The 20,338-nt window shown below is 41.9% G+C and overlaps 1 long non-coding RNA gene across 2 annotated transcripts in view; it reads right to left on the minus strand.

Moving 5' to 3' along the window:
* Positions 1-838: 838 nt before the first annotated feature.
* Positions 839-20,338, minus strand: part of LOC308595202 — a 48,665-nt gene continuing 29,165 nt past the window's right edge. Inside the window, exons 3-5 of one of the 2 annotated variants that reach the window (XR_014011908.1) lie at positions 13,060-13,173; positions 8,860-8,998; positions 839-1,158 (exon numbers count right to left, since the gene is read on the minus strand). This is a non-coding gene — a long non-coding RNA (uncharacterized lncRNA). Of the gene's footprint in view, positions 1,159-6,346; positions 8,215-8,859; positions 8,999-13,059; positions 13,174-20,338 lie in introns of those variants that run through there. The other variant, XR_014011909.1, reaches the window with a different exon arrangement.

Consider the following 20,338-nt stretch of genomic DNA (forward strand, 5'->3'; position numbering starts at 1 on the left):
ATGCAGGCCTCTTCTAAGTTGGAGCTGCTTTCCCACACTCGCTCTCCGTGAAGCAGAGAATGAATCAATCTGCATTCACTCTTCTAAGCCCTTAAAAGTCTCATACCTTGAGCATCGGCTTGGCTGTCAGCGTCTTCTGGTCAGCTTCTGGCTGCAGAGAATCAGCCTCTCAAATCAGGCTTCCATGGAGCAGAGGAGGACAATTCACCAGCCTCTCATGCAGAGGTCGATGGATCGAAACCATCCTCTGCTACCACTGTTGGAATTCTGCCTGGGTCAGAGGAATGTGCCACAGCGTAGGCACCGGCAGATATTCCTGTCGACCTCCCCGCGTCTCCACTCTGCTGATAAGCAGGCGAGGTCCCGGCGATTCATCTCAGATGTGTGAGAGGAACACACCGTTCTCCCTCTCTCCCCTTTGGTGTCCCCCAGGGAGGGGAAAGAAGCAGACAGAAAACTATTTACATCCTTTATTTCTGTCTCTCATATCAGTACAGAGAAACACGTCTGCACTCGACAACAGCAAGAAGAAACTCCACCCATGTACTTCCAGTACAGGTCATATGACACACACACTGAGCTAACATCCGGTGCTCAGTACAGAATGAACTGCCCCTTTGTTCCCATGGCAACAGTCACAAACATCCTGTCTGGCTTTCCAGCCACAAGCAGCTGACTGAGCTGCTGGAGCCTTTGCTTGCTGCAGCATTGGTGCTTTATGGTAACAGTAAACACCACCATAAAACTCTTTGATTAATATAGGATTTCATAAACTATGCTCCTCAGGTGGACTGTAATTCAGCACCTGCCAAAGTGATTTATTCATCCCCGGCCTTTGTTTTCCACTGTGTAAAAATCAACAGCTCTCGGTTATTGCTGTATGTCTATCCTCCCTTCCCAATGAAATGCCTGCCCCATTTTTCCTAGCGTTGAGATGAGTTCTTAAAGGCATATGGACTTACAGTAAACAAGAAGGTCAGGGTGCATCCCCTGGTTTCTGCTTCAATAACAGAAGCTCCATGGCAAAATGCAGACTATATAGGTTTCTTCTCTGCTGCTTTGTTCTTGGAATATGTCTGCAGTTCTATACTGTTTTCCATATGGAGGTGGTGATGGCACTGGAGTTCAATGGAGAAGGCTTCAATTTGCTTTCATATGCTGGATATAAAGCAAGAGGATAGCTGCTCATCCGTGGCAGTTGCTTATTGATTCACCATCATCTGACCTTGTCACGGAGAGGGATCTAGTGATAGAAAACTGCCTTTGGGGAACTGTCATCTTGAAAGTATACTCCTTGTTTGATGCAAAATGCTCTAGATTTGTTGACCTTCATGGCACACTGTTAATCTTTATTTGGGGACTTTTCTGGCAATGGGACGTGAACAGTGTCTTTTTTGCGAAGAGAGAATGTAGCCTTTTATTGTGTTTTTATTGTGTTTTAACTGGCATGGTTATGTCATGGGGAGAAATTAAATGTAACTAGGCAAACATGGCGTTCCCTGCCCTTAACTGGATCCAGAAAGAGTAGACCCACTGAAAACAATAGGATTTAAGTTAGTCCTAACTTGAATCCCAATGACTTCATCTGGCCTACTCTAAACATGACAAAGGGGGCAAAAACCTACCTATCTAGGAGTAGGTCCCATTGAATTCAATAGGGCTTATTTCTCATTATTTCTTATTTCTCTGCCAGCTCAGCTCTCCCCTGCCTCCTGCAAAAAGCAAGGGAATAGTATGCAGATGACCAAAAATAGCTTTAGCATATGGAATGAGACAAGAATCCAATATCTCAGTTTTAGTTCCAAAAAGGTTTGCTGTAGATCTGCCAGCAGTGCCCTTCAGCTCTCTGTATTGGATAAACAGGCCAAACCCTATGCCAAAGGATAAATGGACCTAAATCTGACATCAGGAATCACAAGACAGAGAAGCCAGTAGGAGAAAACTTCAATCTCCCAGGATATTCAATACAGGATCTCAAAGCAACTGTCTTATTACAATAAATAAATAAATCAGAAATAGACTTGAAAGAGGAGTTGCTGAATTACAACTTATCACTAAACTGAAAAGTATGGAGAGAACTGGTCTGAATAGAGATATTGGATTCTTGTATCATTACATATGCTAAAGCTATTTTTGGTCATCTGCATACTATCCCTTGCTTTTTCCTGTAGGACTATTTGCAATCATTGACATTTGCCAGTTTACCATACCTATTGAGCCAATCACCCATCTCCTACTACCCTTCTGAGAAAAACCCCACCCCACCCTCCCACTACATATAATGGTCTGGTGACTTCTGTTTCAGTGTATCTGAAGAAGTGTGCATGCACACGAAAGCTTATACCCAGAATAAACTTAGTTGGTCTCTAAGGTGCTACTGGACAATTTTTTAATTTTCTCATGTAAAGGTAAAGGGACCCCTGACTGTTAGGTCCCATCACGGATGACTCTGGGGTTGTGGCGCTCATCTTGCTTTATTGGCCAAGGGAGCTGGCATACAGCTTCCAGGTCATGTGGATAGCTAGCTAAGCTGCTTCTGGCGAATGAGAGCAGTGCACGGAAACACCATTTATCTTCCCGCTGGAGCGGTACCTACCGTATTTTTCACCCTATAGGACGCACTTTTTCCCCTCCAAAAATGAAGGGGAAATGTGTGTGCGTCCTATGGGGTGAATGCAGGCTTTCGCTGAAGCCTGGAGAGCGAGAGGGGTCGGTGCGCACCGACCCCTCTCGCTCTCCAGGCTTCAGGAAGCTCTGTGCAACCCTTGGGAGACCGGCTCCGAGGGTTGCGCAGAGCTGCCTGCAGTCCTGGGACCAGCGCAGCTCTGTGCCGCCATCCGGAGTGGGGCGCTAAGTCCCGCCCCGCTCCGAATGGCGGCGCAGAGCTGCCTGCAGTCCTGGGATCAGCGCAGCTCTGCGCGGCCACCAGGAGCCGGGGGCGAAGCTCCGCCCCGCTCCCGCTGGCCGCACAGAGCTGCCTGCAGTCCTGGGACCAGCGCAGCTCTGCGCCGCCATCCGGAGCGGGGCGCTAAGTCCCGCCCCACTCCGGATGGCGGCGCAGAGCTGCCTGCAGTCCCAGAATCAGCGCACTTCTCCCCATCGCCAGCTCCACAAGCTCGGGGGACAGCGGGGAGGCAGAGCATGCCTTCCCACTGTTCCCCGACCTGTTTCTTCCAGCCCCGCACCTGGGGGGGAAATAAAAAAAAATTTCTTTATTTCCCCCCAAAAAAACTAGGTGCGTCCTATGGGCCGAAGCATCCTATGGGGCGCAAAATATGGTATTTATCTACTTGTACTTTGATGTGCTTTCGAACTACTAGGGTGGCAGGAGCAGGAACCGAGCAACGGGAGCTCACCCCGTCGCGGGATTCGAACCACCAGCCTTCTGATCGGCAAGCCCAAGAGGCTGAGTTGTTTAGACCACAGCACCACCACGTGCCTCCTAATTTTCTCATGTAGAGAGTTACTATGACACCATAAATACACCGTCAGATAAGGCCTACCAATTTCTCCTGATCCTGCATTTGCATTACCTTGGCAAAGTCAGGCTAGGGAACCAATGAGTTCAGAATAGTTGTCCTCTTTCCATAACACACAAAGAAGCCTCATGCAAATGTTCATTCAGGATGATTCACTTTCAACAAAAACTGGTGGGAGCTTTTATGCAGAAGTCTAACTGGTTACTTGCCAATTACTTGGGTATGTCCATCAAAAAAAACTACAGGGGAATGCACAAATTATTTGTTGGGGATCAAATACCCCCACCCAAAAAAGCTAGGAGTTCTATGGAAAACTAGGAATGCAGAAGCTATAACAAAAGAATGAAAATGAGCGCTTTCTGAGGCATAGTGACAGCTTTTGTTTTCCTCATTTGTTGTATGGAGATGCTATATAGATTTCTGAACAAAAGCCGCACTGGACCTTACCCATTAGGCACAGGGCTAAACAAAACCAACATACTGGATTGGACTGATTTCAAATGTTTTGTGCCTAAGGCATGTTTATGAGCAATATTGTATTTGGCAGAAAAGCAATTAGGCTAGGGAGGCACAGTCTGTATGTGTAAGTTGGTGAATTGGACCTTTCCATTACTTAAGCTTACTGCCCCCCGTCCAGGTATAGTCATGGTGCATTCAGATAGTAAGCCATAAGGCTGCTCTTAACTATACCAAATGCCCATCTAGTCTCCAGTATAATGTTCTCATAGTGGCCATCTAAATGCTTATGGGAAGCCCCCAAGAAGGGCATGAGTGGAATAGCAATCCCGCTCTGCCTAGCAATTCCTATTCAAAGGCATACTGGTTTTGATATGGGAGATTATAGCCACCATGACTAGCAACTGTTGATAACCATATCCTCCATTATTTTTTTCGAGCAGTGTGATAACAGTGTTGGAAATGAGCCTTGGTATACAGATGGGAACATGTGCATCCTTGTCAGCGATGTTTATTTTATTATTTTAATTTTTATATCCTGCCTTCTCCATATGCTCAAGATGACTCAATTGTGAAGAAGAAAAATGTATACCAGAAAATAATATGCAAAAACTGGTATCTGACTCAGCAGCAGGAAATAGCAACTTTAGCTAGTGTTCCTTCTTTGAACAGATGCATTTTGCAGCGTGTGTGTGTGTTTGAAGGAAGAAAGTCTACAACTGAATCTCCATCAGGAGGTAGATTAATAGTGTTAGGCCTTTGAGCCTGACACAAATAGTCAGATAGGCCAGATGGATTGGCTGGAGGTCGATAGTGGGTAACACATGACACAGTGGATGCTGCTGTTGCTGAAGCAACGAGGTAGCCAAAAAACTGAGAAGCCGACTTGGGAGGATAGTTTCTTTAGATGCTGGTGTGTCTTCATTAGCTTGTGAAGTCAGCTGACCATTTCCAGGTGAGTCAGCTGACCAAACTCAGACCAGTATAGCGGCCTAGAGGGTTTCCTTCAATCACAGAGCTTAGACGGCCAGTATGACTGAGTGAAGAGTGAGAGTGCAGAGGCTAGATCTCTAGTCTTATTCAAAGAAATAGAATTCCTTGGTCAGAGCAGAGGGAATGACTCTTAAATGACTCTTTAAGATTCTAAAGTAAATACATCTGCAATATGGCTCCAAAAAGTAAAGTGTGGTTGGTTGGCTTGTTTACTGTTTGGGAAAGCCTCCAGAGAAGAAGCTAGGATAAATGTTGAAGGGGGGAGAGCTTTCGACAACCATCAGTTTAAAACCAATTGTTTGAGAAACCACAAAACAGAGGCCTTGTTTTAAAGATTTCTATTTTTAAAACTTCCACTCCTCAAAGTGTTTCATCACATAATTTCAATGAGGCTCACCCTGCAGAATTATTTGAGACCAGCCTACTTTGTTTATGCCATTCCAGGCTATGATGTGCTTAGAAGACGAGTTTGCAGAAAGCTGTAAATCAAGCATGTTAGCTGTTCTTTTTCCCCAACTCACTTTTCCTGTACAGTACCCACATTCGAGACAAGACTGCCTTTGTAGCAGTTTAAACCTCCATTTGGTAAATATTTGATGCCATGAACATAGGTTTTAGAGGGAGCAGTTAGTCAAAAGAGGTTTTTAAAGAGTGTAAAGCATGTATTTCCTTTCTTGTTCTTTTCTGGGGCTTTTAAAACCTCGGGCCTAGTTTCATTCTCCAGCTCTGTCAAAACAGCAGGATTTTAAAAAGGGAGCTGTTTTTCAGCCATTAAACTTAATATACCAAGTTAATCTGACACTCAATGGAGTTGAATTAATGTTGAATAATTTCCTAAAGAAACAGCAGCCATCTCATTGAAACTGTCCTACAGTGAACTTACACTACATAATCTAAAGTGATGTTTCCAGCCAGTTCCACCTATGCAATTGGTTGTGAAGGGGAGGGGATAGATGTGCAGGATTGTACAAATGCAGACCTCTTTCAAGTTGATTTAGGGCCCATCCCACCCTCCCTTCTTTTCCACTATGCCTCTTCTACAACTGTGGAATGGCGGTAGTGGGAACAGAGGTTCCTCAACTTGATGGACCACAAAACTGAATAGTTCGTTTCATGGTCCTCTGAATGAAAAGATAGGGCATAGCCATTATATGTAGACATGTTGTTGACACCACTAAAATGCTAGGGATTAGGGCTACTTCATAGAGCACAACACACAGTTCAAGGCAGCAATGCATCTGAATACCAGTTGCTGGAAACTAGAGGAGCGACGAGTTTTCTTGTGTTTGAATCCTGCTTGTCAGTTTCCCACAGGCATCTGGTTGGCTTCTGTGAGAACAGGATGCTGGACTAGATAGGCCCTGATCCAGCAGATTTTTCTTATGTGAGCATTCCTAGCTATTATCAGGAATGTTCTTATGTGCATATGAGGTGTTAGGGGAGGGGTAGTACTTCTGGTGGGGGACACATTGTGCTCCTCCTGGGGTAGTTTGTCCACCTTTGGTCCACACCCTGCACTCAACTCTCACCTGTGGCTCCTAGATGCTGTCAGCATGTGACAGTGACCACACCCTAGAAACGGCTTTGACTGGATGACTGAATCAGGTGAGGCTGGCTGATAGGTCTCAAACCTTCAGTGAGTTAGGGACTTCCCCTTCATGTGAAGACAGGCTCCAGTGCATTGAGCAGAGGAGACCAATAGTGGGTCCAATGGTCAAGAAGGCAGTTTCTGTGTGTGCTGTTTAGGAAAGTGAGGGGCAGATGGGGCTTGTCAACCTGGGAAGGTAGCCCATCTAGGAGAAGGAAAACTCTGAACCTGAACCTAAACCTCTGCTGCCTTGTGGGACACCTTTGGGAGATGGAAAGGCTAAGGAACAAATCCTACACATATCCGGAGTGAAGTCCCTAAGAGGGTTGGATGGAGCCTTGTACGCCTCCTTCCTGCAGGCAAGCTGGTGTCCAACATACTGTTCTGCTTTCCTTTAGACCATATCTGTGAGGCCAATAGTGGGGACTTGTCATCTAGGTGGTCCAGGACCTCCATACACACTTGAGACAGATGGATGTCAACAACTTGCGTGCAAAGTTATGCACACACGAATATACCAGGATTGCAGTGACTGGGTGTGAAACTGCTACTTTGATCAGGGACATTAATTACTACTAACTATATTAGTCATCAGCCAGTTCACAAGTTACATTTTGCAACATGAAAATGTACCCAGGGACAATCAGGACTGCTGGCACGTACAGAAACAGATTGTTATTATAAGCAGCCCTTAGAACACTTTACTTTAGCATTTTCTCAAAGTTAGTAACAGAAATGCTGACTGATAAAAGTATATGCATTTTTCCATTAGAGTACTACTTTTGTGAGAAGACAAAACATAGCAATCATTTAAACACAGAGAAATGCTGAAAAATAAAATGAGTATATAAGCAATTAGGCATAGGAGCATAATCATACCTATGTGCTGGAACAATTCAGAGGTGGTAAATTAGTTCTGTGTACATCAATCATAAAAGTTGTCTCCTTAATTATATATGGACTCATTCATACTTAATTATTCCCAAGGATGCTTAATTAAGTGCATCATCATATTAAAAGTTTGAGGCGTTTAGCTCTTTGCGTTCATACTTGCTGATCAGACTGTGGCTTTATTTACTGATGTTAATGGGCAAAGAATCATAACACACCAATTCCCTAAACTTGTAGAGTAGCAAGCATTCAAAAACAAATTTGGTAAGTATTTGAAAAATATTACAAAATCTAAACATTATGCAAGAGAGGAAATACACTACAAATATTTAAACACATAGTGTATGAAAGAAATAATTATAAAGTGGGAGAGTACATAAAACAGTACATACATAATAGGAGAGTACCATTGCAGAAGTCAATACAAAATTTATGCTCTCTAGGATTTAATAAAAAAAAAACAGTCCTCACAATGAATCCTCTATCTGGTCCACTGTCTGGCATTGGCCTTTTTTGAAAAGCTCATTCATGAGCCTATGATATGAGATGAAGAATTTTCTTTCAGGTTGCATTCACATGGCAGTTTATTCCAGCTTCACAACATTTCCCTACCTGTTAATTTCCACATTTTGTTTTATCTTTCACATGGCCACTACTGGCAGTGGCGTAATGTGAGTTGCTGGCACCCGGGACAAGCAAGCCGCTGCCGCCACCGGAGCTAAGCAGAGCTGTGCTGCACAACTTTCCATGTTGCTTGCTAGCAAAAAAAAATCCTCTGGCACTGGAAATTGTGGCAGACATTGGGCACTGCATTTTAGAAATCAAAATGGTGGCCACTCAAGGCCAGTTGGAGCCAAACAGCCAATTGGCACCCCTCCAAAAAGGTCACCACAGCCTGACCTCCATAGTTGACAGGGGTTGGATTTAATGATTGGGGGTTTCAGGGAGACAAGAAAGGCATCAGACCTTGTGGACTCAGCCAGTACATATGGGTCCCAGCAGAAACCCAGGTTTGCTGGGTGCTGACATAAGGACTGGCTACCATTTTAACTGGAGATGCTCTGCCACTGTGTTGGCTCTGCAGCTCTGCTGGCTGCTATCATGGAAGAACTCACACCCCTATAGATACTAGCTGGGGTAATTATAACTGCTAAAGCACAGTCACTGGTTAACGGTCAATTAAACAGGTTTTTCATTATCCTAATGTGCAAAGAGAAGGAAAATGCTGCAGAATTTCTTCATATATTTTACATTTTTACAGATGAGAGAGGCCAAAGCCATCCTATTTCTAAAGTCCAATGCGGAACACATTCTTTATTCCAAGCCCCTTGATACAGTCTTGCTCATGCATTTGGTCTCATTCATCATAGGAAGTCTGGCACAACTGCAAAAGCTACAAAACGGATATTCTTTCCCCCAGAGCACTCTACAAATATAAAATATTGAGCTTACTTGTCTTTATGAGATAGCATGTGGATCAGTTAGTTTTTCTTTCCTTTATGCAATCCTGTAACAATAGTCGTCAAGCCATTTAGCAAGCCAAAATGCTTTAATCCATAGCAAATTTGTACAGCTGTTGTTTCAAAACATGCTAAAAGAAAGGAAGCAGGCAGAGAGTTAGAGAAATTTGCCTGTATCTTTATGAGGAGTAAATCAAAGCGGTTTTGCGTATATTTTTAAACTGCCAGACATGAGTCTTTGCTTAGAACTGTTAGCAACTCTCCCTCTTTTCGAAACAAAATTATACTTTTAAATGATTTACACACACTCTTAAGTGAAAATTGCACCTTGATCTGATAACAGTGCACAAAAATGATTTACATTCATTTAACACATGCTTCCTCAGAAAAATTTAATTGAGGCATCTGTTTACGGATAGGCTACAGAGATAGATAGATATAATTTAAGTAGTTGCTATACTTTTTTAAAAAAACAACAACCCATACAGTAAAATTACAGAGTTGGAAGGGCCATCTAGTCCAAACCTCTGCAGTGTATACAAAGTACAATAATGCAAAACATCGTCATTTTTAGGTATTAATATATATACTGTACCACTTAATGCCAAAATAGACTTGTGAGTGGTTTACAAGGCATTATGAATATGAATCCAGTTTAACTGTGCAGGCTTTATGTCAGTATTGCAAGTGAAGGCAATTGCGTTATTTATATAAGCCCTGTTCATGCACTTGCCTGAATTCATGAGGGTCTTTGGGGGGGGTAGAGGGGCGGGTACATAGGCACAAGCTCCATACCCAGTGTCCACACAGGCTCCTCTCAGACCATTGTACAAAGATCCGAAATGGTCTTATATCTGTGTCCAGGCTTCCATGTTTATCAAGGTTATCAAGCCTTATTGAGGTTCCCAATTGCATGGTGATATATAAATACCTTCAGCAGAACAGACATAAATGCTTGAAGATCTGAGAGGCAGAATGCCTGAGGCCAGCGAGGTGGGGCTTCTGGGCATGTTCTTACAGCATCACTAGATTTAGGGCAGTGCAGGCAATTCCCCTACACAGGGTGCCCAGCCGAGGGGATGCACTTGAGAGCATGCGCAGAACAGAAAACAGGGGAGGGACGCCAAATTTTGTCCTCAGTCTGCCCCTGCCTACAGCTAGTTTAAACCTTTTCATGTTCCAGGTCTGGAGATGGCTACTGTAGACTCTCTTCCACTACAGACATGCTGCAATGCAATTAATTCTAGAGTTATATCAATCAGACTTAGGATTCTTACTGTAAATTGCAATTATATTCTGGAATGTCAATAACATTGTGGTATGTCCCATTCATAAATCAGTATCCTGATCTCCCCATCCCCTTCTACCAAATCAAACCATTTTTTTCCTAGGGAGTATTGTTACAGTGTTAAATGTCCTGTTCTCTCTCTGCAACACACTATTTCCTTTCTGGCATGTTGTTAGGTAAAAGACAACACTTTTACCTTAATAGGCTAGTTTACAGTAATGAGACCAAATCTCTTGAGTAGCTGAGTCACCAGTGAGATTTAGCTGCCACCCTTAAGCATGCTCGAGAAGGGAGGAGTTCTCCTGGAGAGCCAGCTACAATACAGATTTACTATTAATCGTAATCCCTTGGGAGCAATTGCTGGCATCCTAGCAGCTGTTGGTTGCTTGTAAACATACTGCAGAAGCACGAGGAGGGAGGGAGGGAATAAAAATGGAATAGCTGGACTACATTAATCCAGCAGATTGCATTCTTCCACTGGAGAGTCATGCAAGTTAGATTTGGAATAGGGCTATGTCAGATCAACTTCCACGATTCCCTCCCTCTCTGGACTGCAATTACAGACAAGTGCAATGCTTACACGAGTATGATATTCCTGGTTTCTGCCTGCTGTAATGAGTATGATGCAATTGCTGAACCGCTGAACTTGTTCTGATGATGTCTCCAAGGGATTTTTTTCCCAAGTGACCCTCTGCATACCTTTTGACTGGAGTGTGCCACTTGTAGATATTATTTATGTGGCCTAGAAGTGTATGAATCCCACTTATACTGAGACTATTGGTTTGCCTACTCAATCTGCTCTTGTTTGCAGGGATTTCCAAAGGTCTGTCTGAGATCCTTTTCAAAAGAAATGCCAGGGTTTAAATTGAGACTGTCCGCAGTACATAAACAGAACTGTATTAATTTGGAAATAATTGGTATAATTGGGTTAAAATGGGAAAATCAATAAAAAATAATTGGTAGAGAGACTGTCTGCTGTACCACTGAGCTAAGGCTTCTCCCAGGGTCAAATGCCATGTTTCAACTGAATCAACCTCCAGGTCAATGTAGGGCATCAATTTTATCTACGGAGGCATGAAATGCTTGTGAAGATGGCATGATGTGTACATAAACCTGTTGACTACAGTTTGCTGGTAAACTCTCCCCATTGCTAATACTTGTTGACAGCAAGTCTTGATTGCCTTACAGACCCAGCCTGCACATCCAAGCTCAGATTCTAGCAAACAGGGTGCTATTTTCCTTTACTAGCAAAATCTGTACTATCAGGGTGTAAGTCCTGCTGAACTCTAGGAAAATGATAATGCAATGCTATGCTTGTTTACTCAGAAGGAAGTCTCTCTGCTGAAATGTGAGGGGGCACAGCTTTCAAAAGAAGCAGGGAAAGCAGGCAAACAAGTAGGATGAACATATGAAATGTATTCAGTTTTACAGAAGAAAGGAAATTTGGAGGGATGTGGCCAGAGACCAAGTCCAGCTTAAAGAGAGAGCACAACAAGAAGGGATAAATAGTATTTCCATTAAAATAATAGTAATTAAGTTTGAATCACAATATTCAAATCAGCACATGCAAGTGTGTGTGTGTGTGTGTGTGTGTGTGTGTGTATTAATGGGTGACCCATGTCCTCTTTTTCTGTGGATGTAAATACAAAGGACACAGAGCTATTTCTCCCCTACACTTCCAGGTCTTGTCTGTAGCAAGGAGATGTGTATCACTCCCTTGGAGAAAACAGATGTAAAACCGAACAATGTGTTCAGTGAATTTGTAGTCCAAATATGTCTCAAATCCCACCAGGTTCTTCCTCAAGGGAAATATAAAATACTAGTAAGCTGGAAATGGCTGCATTTTCACATTGCACTCTTTTTGGGAAAGATTGACTGCTGCAAGCAAGTATAAAGGGAAGGAAGCAGTTTCCAGCTTACTGGATTTGTCAGATTTCCCCTGAGAAAGAACCTGGTGTGATTCAAATTTGTTGGGGCTACCATGTTACATAATGAGTTCGTTCACATCTGTTGGCTTTACCTCCAACCTCATTTGTTAACAGCAATGCAAAGGTGTTAAGATATAGATGTCAGCAGGCATGGCAATGTTCTAACACAACAAGGTCCGCTTCTTTTAGAATAGTGTGAGAACAGCCCTGCTGGACTGGACTGGACTTGGATTAGACTAAAGGCCCATCTAATCCAGCATTTTCTTCAGAGTTTTGTGAAAGAATATGTACAAAATGCATACACCTGGGTAAAGTGTGCATATATTAAATGCATATATTAGTGAAGATAATATACAAAAATGCATTATATTTGGGGAAATTGGTTTGCAAGAATATGTACTGCATATTTGCATGTATATATTAGGAGAGATTCACATTAAAATGCTGTAGAAGTTTCTTGAGGACCCTTTTTTATATACAGTGTAGAAATATAAAGAAATGTGGGGGAAACGTAGAAATACAGAGAAATATAGAGAAGTCAACTTCAGACCAGAAAAGTGAGAAACTGGAAAAACCCGAAAGGAGCAGATTCTCACATCCCTAGTTAGAACCCTGATTATGCAGGAATCCAAATAGTATGGAGAGCTTCCATGAGTGCAGGAGGCTTGCAGCTTCAGTCCTTTAACCTCTAATGCATGGAGGGTTGTAAAGAAGGCAAAGCGATGCACTGACAGAGGCATGGCTTGGCAATGTGCCACCCCTCTCCTTTGTGTGGTTTTCATCATATGTTGTAAACTGAGTACCTATCTAGTGTTATAGATTTTTTACATCTGCTCCCATTCCCTTACTCTTTCACCTGCTCACTCTGTTCAGATGCACACACAAACACCATTTTGTTGTGGGGCCCCACTTAAATACTTGTAAAGATACACAGAAATAGATAAAGAGGCATCTTCCTAGTCCCTCATTCTCTCACCTGCACAATCTGGGAAGGTGCCTGCTTGAGAAGGGAGTGTTTTAAAGGCCCTCCTTCCCAGAAACACACCCTACGTTGTCGTTTTCCGCAGAGCCTCACTTGTCACTTGAATTTCTGAAATGCATTAACATACGAAGACATATCATGGGCAACGAGCTACTGAAAGCAATATCATTTAGCAGCAGTCATGCCTGCATTTTAATTATTGTAAGGCTTGGTCATATAAACGATGGCCAATAAATTAAATGCTGGCAGTGGGCCGCTTCATGCTATTAGGAGCAGATCTTGTCAATGCAGGGTGATGTATTTAATGAAACTGGGAGCTCAGGCATATTAGCAATAGCAATAAAAGTCCTATGAAGTGACAATACATTTATACATGCTTTATAAGGTAGGCTTTAAATACTTGCTCTTGGAGGCTGCCAATTAACAAAAGCAATATTTTCTGTCCCTTTATTTGAAATATGTATTATCCAGCTTTCAAAGTGATAGATTAATAGCTGGCTAGGTTTTTGCAGCATTCTGTGCAACTTCCAAATTTCATATAAAAAAAAAACCAAAACGATCATGGGTGGGTCATAAATTAGATTGCCCTGGCCTCGAAACTGATGGTCATAATCCTGAATACCTGACTATCCAGGAAAAAAAGTTATGTGGAAAGTCTTGCTCTGTGAAGGCAACATCAACATCATCTTTTCAGAAAAGACCTATCAGCTAATGAATAAGTTTGCATGTCTTATACTTAGCCTTTGTACCTTTAAAAAATGCTTAGTAGAGAGCATGATTTGAAACTAGTTATGGGTGAATTGGTCAATTCTGGGTTTTCTCAGTTTCTAATTTTTCCAAACTTATGTTCAGTTCTCCACATTTCCACATCAGTTTGCTATTTTTCTTATGTCCTCATGAAAATTCATCAGCTTTTTGGTGTTAGTTTCTACTAATACATATGTAATTTTACCCAATACATTACTGCAAAACAGTTTCCTCTAATAATTCAGTTTTCTTTGGTGTGTTACTTAATGCATGTGTTTTTATGCACTTTACTATAGTATATGGATTTTGCGCACATTACTTGGCTGGAGAACTGCATTGGAAAATTTGAGAAGTGCACATTTTTAAGGATGGATGTGCTTTCTTCACTGCCTGAGTCAGCAAACCCATGCTGTGAAATATGGCTTGGTTCTTAACTTGTTCTTTCCTTATGATGGCTGCTTCTGAACCTATCCACCAGTGCAATTGGTTTGGCCCTCTAAGTTGTGAACAGTCTCTGAAATTATGTCAGGAATTACCACAGAGTAAAACACCTTCAGATTGTGCTTTTTTAAAACAATGTTGGTATGGGGAGACCTGGAGATGCCAGCAGATGACTGTATGTAAATAATATCCTAGCACCATTTCTCTCTCTCTCTCTCTCTCTCTCTCTCTCCCTCTCTGCATATGTGTGTGTGTGTGTGTGTGTGTGTGTGTGAGAGAGAGAGAGAGAGAGAGAGAGAGAGAGAGAGAGAGAGAATACATATTCGTATGCACACACACAGTTTCTTAGCATCACTGTGCCTTCAATCATAAGTTCTTCCTACATCTACAGACATCTCTGATAGAGTAACCATCCTTAAGCAAATTTCTTCCGTAGCCCCAACTCTGTTTAAAGATGCAAAGTTTGTCCTGCACCTATTCTCCTGCAAGGTAGGTTCATTAGTAATGCAACCTGTCATTCCTGCCCCTCCCCTTCTGCTTCATGGTGACCTTTTCAGTGTTTGAAGCCTTCCTCTGTCATGCATTATCATTTGGGTAGGCGAACAGGCATGTCTGAATCAATTTAGAAAATCAAGAATGGTGGGAATCTTCCCTTTGCCGCTGCCTATACTTGACACACCCTGCATTTATCAAAAGAAAAATAGTTTTAGTGAATATGAAAATCACAGAATGGTGGAGGTGGAAGGGACTTTGGAGGTCACCTCACCCAACCCAGTAGCAATATCTCTAACAACATATTTATCTAGTCTCTGCTTAAATACCTCCAGTGAAGAAGAGCTCAAGTGTCAATTCTGAGCCGTGGTCAAATAGTGCGCCCAGGCAAACAAACACAGATACTCATCCACTGGAGAAGGAAATAGTGATGAAGGACATAATTATTTGTAGAAGGTTGCAGGTTAAAGACTTAGTATCTTCACTTAAAGGATCTCACATGGTGCAGGTGGGAAGGACCTTGACTTGAGATCTTAGAAAGTTGTCTTATCCTGAAACAAACAATTGGTCCATCTCACTCTGTACTGTCTACAGAGTGAGACAAGCCAACCTCACCACCCCCACCTGACTGAGGAACATGTGGCCCTCTAGATGTTCTTGGGCTCTAGTTCCCATAATCCTTGACCATTGCACATGGTGGCTGGTGCTGATGGGAATTGGAATTGGACTCGAACAATATCTGGAGGAACACAGATTCCTTACCTGTGGTCTACATATTTGACAATGACTCTCCAGAATTTCAGACAAGGGGCTTTTCAAGCTTCAACTGGAGATGCCAGAAACCCAACCTGAGTCTGCATGCAAAGCATGTACTGTACCACTGAGCTACCATGGAGAACAACTGCTTGCTGGAGTAAATTGGACATATGGCCAAATTAAGTATAATGCAACTCATATGTACAGAGAGTATTAAGAGCAAGGCCTATAAGAATATAGCTAGGGAAACATCAGCAATTTGCCTGTTACCCGTCTGGCCAGGCAGTAAAAAGGGACAGAATGGAAGAAGAGTCATAGTGAGTCATGACCCTCATGCAGATTTATGGAAACAGCAACAGTCTGTCCCAAATCATGTTGTCTACTGTGTGTGTGTGTGTGTGTGTGTGTGTGTGTGTGTGTACACTCTTTCCTGTGCCAAAGTGACTTCATTTCTTCTATATACTCCTCCGCATGACAGAAAAATTATTCAGTAAGGGAGAAGACATGACTAACAAGAGCATGCTGGATTTCTTCAACTGGATTCTTAATATTTGAAGAGCCTCTACTTCTAATCTGCCTGCCTGTACAGTGATAACGTCATTCCTGGGGTTTTCAAGCTTGCGTCAGTTTCCAGCTATGCCTTCCCTTTTTATAGCTGTACTAGTACAAATGATATCAAGCCGCCTTGCTTCATGATAACAATGGAATACTTTTTGCAGCAGTGTATTGATAGGGAGGTTAAAATTAACTGTCACACTAGAGGTTGTCACCCGGCTTATCTTGTAGAACCAAATAAATGGAATAGAATGGAAACTCTGCAAGGTTTTGTTATTGCATAAGGTCATCTGTCTGAACTGACATTGTAAGTTTCAGGTAGCTGATCTGCATTGCCTTGCAGTAGGGTCACTACAGTGAGCTTCCAAGTATGGCAATTTCTCCCATAGCTTAGCTGTGCATGCAAGCCCTTGGTATCAAGACTTGGGCTCCAAACCACTGGTCTGAAGGATGTCAGGCCAGAGAATTTTCAACAAGCTCTGTAAGGAAAGAAAACTGTACATTAGCCATGGAAGCTTTCTTCCACCAAAGCTTTCTTCTTGCACCAGAAGGCAAGAGGAGGTCAAGTGATGCCTCCCAACCTTAGGAATAAAAGACCCAGTGTCAGCAACTGTGAAAGATGTGAAATTCATGCAAGGGATTGTTAGGAAATGGATAGAAAATAAAACTGTCAAGTTTGTAGTACAGTTATATGTACTATGGTGTATCTACTATTGAAATAGTATGGTGTGTCTACTATTGAAATGGTCCATTTCTAGTTGCAACATGTCAAAAAAGATGTGGAGCAGGAAATGGTGAAGAAAATGGCAGCCCAAATGATTGGTTGAAAAAGTCCAATGTTTAGCACTTTTTTTGCTTGGGGGAAAAAGATGAATAAAGGGGGATATGACAGAGGTGTATAAAATTGTGCATGATACAGAAAGCAGACACAGAGAGCACTCTCTCTTTCTCATATAAATACTAGAACCTGGGGACATTCAGTGAGGCTGGTGTCAACAGGCATGGAGGGAAAAATTAGCCTTTTCCTCCCTTGTTGTGATCCTGAATAAAATCCCTCCTCTGGAGCTGCTGTTTACAGCAGGAGGAAATCACCCATTGGACCCTACCGTGATTCCAATAATTTGTAGCTCTCTGGATGCAAAAATGCGTATAACATCATGTCTACTTTGGACCTGAGTATCAAGGAATCAGATTTCTCCAACCTAGAGCTGACTTTCAGAGATAGTTGAGCCCTGACTGGTATCCAAATGCTGCAATTCAAAATACACTTTATGGGGAATAAGCCTCATGGAACAGAATGAAACTTACCTGTGATTAAATATGGTGCAGGACTGCTCTTGTAAGTAAGGTGCTGCTGTTGGTAAATTTCAGTAGGCACATACAAACATACGGCCTGCTCCACTAAGGTATACAAAATACTAGGCTCTTTTCACTTTGCTTCCAGTAGGCATACAGGCTGTCAAACAATTACATTGGCTTGTGCCTTCAGGCTCACACTATCAAATACAATGCCACAGAACAATAGAAGCCAATTTCTTCATATGAGTCTACTGTATTTAACACTCCCCAAGCTAGTTCACTTGTGCTGGTATTAAAATCAGTTCAGAAGCAAACTTAGAGAAAGCCCATGGCACACAATCTCACCAAAGGGAGGGACGTTAAGATCCCACTAATGTCAACAGAAGAGACGTAAGCTTGTGCTTCAGTATCACCTATTAAAATCAACAGGACATTAAAAGTGTTTAACCGTGGCCTCATGGTTCGCAGTGAGCTATGGCCTGATCCACACCTCAGCCTGTGCAGTTATCTAAGAGGCTCGGGTTTATTGCTGTAACCTCCTTTGGAACAGCTCTCTTTGGAGCAATATAACTATGTTACATAAGCCAATAGTTGATGAAGTTTTCCTTTGAAGTCTCTCTTTACTAAATAGGCTTTCTTAAATAGGTTCACCCACATTGCACTCTTCTTCCCAATCCCAAACTCCTGTAGTTAAATTAAAGGCGCAGTGATTTCCCCAAAACTTGCTTTCAAATACAATGCCGGTATTTTTCACAAAAAAAGTGACCCAGGGTCACTTGCAAAGTGAAACAAAGATTAAAACCAATAGATAAAACAAATAAAAAACACATCTATAATATACATAAAAGGGGAGATCAAACCCCAACCCACTAAAAAGATGAGCAGAAAAGAGGCCACAAATATATATAATACCCCACAGATTAAGAAACAAAAACTTGGGTCAATAGAAACTTTTTTGCCTGGTGCCTAAAAACTAATACTTTTATTTTAAGAACACCTTATGAAATTTGCGAATACAGGAATTAGCAGTGCATTCTGAAGCAAAATGTTTCTATATCCAGTTAAATAATGACAATTCTCCAGGATTATTCATTGTACTCATAATGACTATACTGTTTGAATAGAAAAAACACATGTTTCAGCATTGTTAAGGGGAGAAAGTTAATTGGAGAACTTACAAGTAAAAGTAAAATTAGATCATTGATTGGTACTGTTCATCCAGTGCTGAGAGAGAGAAATTATATATGAGGTTAATGGAGCTCCACCAATTAGGTAGAGTTCTCTGTTAAATAAGACACAATAAGAGCTGGTAAATGCAATTAACAGTGGAAACAGAAGGGATCTGTGGCTCTTAGGCCTCCCAAGTTGATGCAATCAAATTAAAAATGGCAGTCATTTTAATTTTCAGTCTGAAATTCAACCCCCTGCTAGAATACTTTGCTTCAAATTCTGGTTTTCTCCTTAGATAAGGTAACTGTATTTGCCAATTTTGGAAGACTGAAAATGAGGCATTTCTTCCACTTTAAGGCTGCAGTCCTATACATGCTTATCTAGAAGTAAATCTTACTGAATTCAATGAGGCTTACATATAAGTAGACATGTCTAGGATTCTGATGCTGGTTCCTGTTTAGTTGTATATTTTCATTCATTGGCCTCCCCACTCCTCTCCAGTGTGGGCAAAAACATGTATGACTCCTTTGACAATGAACTGATGGTGCTCAACAAATTATAGCAATGCCAAACCATTTACAGTTATTTAATCTTATTTGCTCAAGATATGAGAACTGTGTGCTATGGATGTTAAAAATGGTACTGGTTCACACAATGTCATCAAAGGGATGATGATGGTGTGATGACCTTGCCAAATTGTTCTTGTAATTGGCTAGCAAATGCCAGTGAATTTTTTATTTAGTTGACAATTTAGACAGTAGTGGGGGAAAGTATTTGTACACTTGCCAAGTTTCTCCTTCAGTCAGGAAAGTGGTGGCAATATTATTTGTAGGTGTTGCTTTTTCTTACCTTCTCCTTGTCATTTTTTGGTGTACAAAAGTGATATGTTGTAGATCTATGTCTTCCTACCTGTGTTGTTGCTCTTCAGTAGAGTTGTTCAGATAGCTACCATTTGCGCACACAGCGTAATAATCACTGCCATCTTCACACAAGGACAAAAGATGATGTTCCCTGAATATACTCGCCCTGGGATCTGCGTCCTAATTCTGAATTGCAACGAGATAGCTATAACATTTAGAAGCTGCTGTGACGAGTTGGGACTATCACATTGAGAGTGTTTTCCCCCCTATCCACCAATCATGGCAAATCACACTTTTATGAGCAGGCTGACTCATACTGTGAGTTGCTCTGAGCCATGTGGCCAGGATGTGTGCTGTCTCCATGGCAAGGATAAAATCTAGACAAGCTCAGACTCTGAGCCACTAAAGTTGATGGGCAATTATGTAAAGTGAATGCTGGTTATGGATCTTCATCAAGAAGAATTAATAGACTGCCTCTCCTGGAGAGAAAGATGTGCAGGTGAACAAGTGTATTACCATTCCTCAAATTCCTGTGCACAACTGAAGCTTTGAAAGTGAATACTGATAAGTGACTCAATAACAAAAGTTAGTCTTAACTGTCTGTGCTTTCGTATTCAAAGAGCTGCTTCCCAGGACTTGAATGTTCCCATATCACCTTCCCTAATACAAAATCCTGTTAATACCTAGCACTGGGAGGGATCAGATGAGCTGCTGAGAATGAGTGCTTTGCACAGCAAATGGCACTCAGTGAATTACTGGAGGCTAATATTTATACAAAATCCATTGCACCACAAAAAACCATAAAAAATGTGCTTCTCCTCTAACTGCCATTCCACCCCTAGACTGTGCAACTTTTGAAAACTGAAATTCCTTCCAGTAGCACCTTAAAGACCAACTAAGTTAGTTCTTGGTATGAGCTTTCGTGTGCATGCACACTTCTTCAGATACGAAGA

Source organism: Podarcis bocagei, assembly GCF_964188305.1.
Source record: "Podarcis bocagei genome assembly, chromosome: 9".
Taxonomy (NCBI): Eukaryota; Metazoa; Chordata; class Lepidosauria; order Squamata; family Lacertidae; genus Podarcis; species Podarcis bocagei.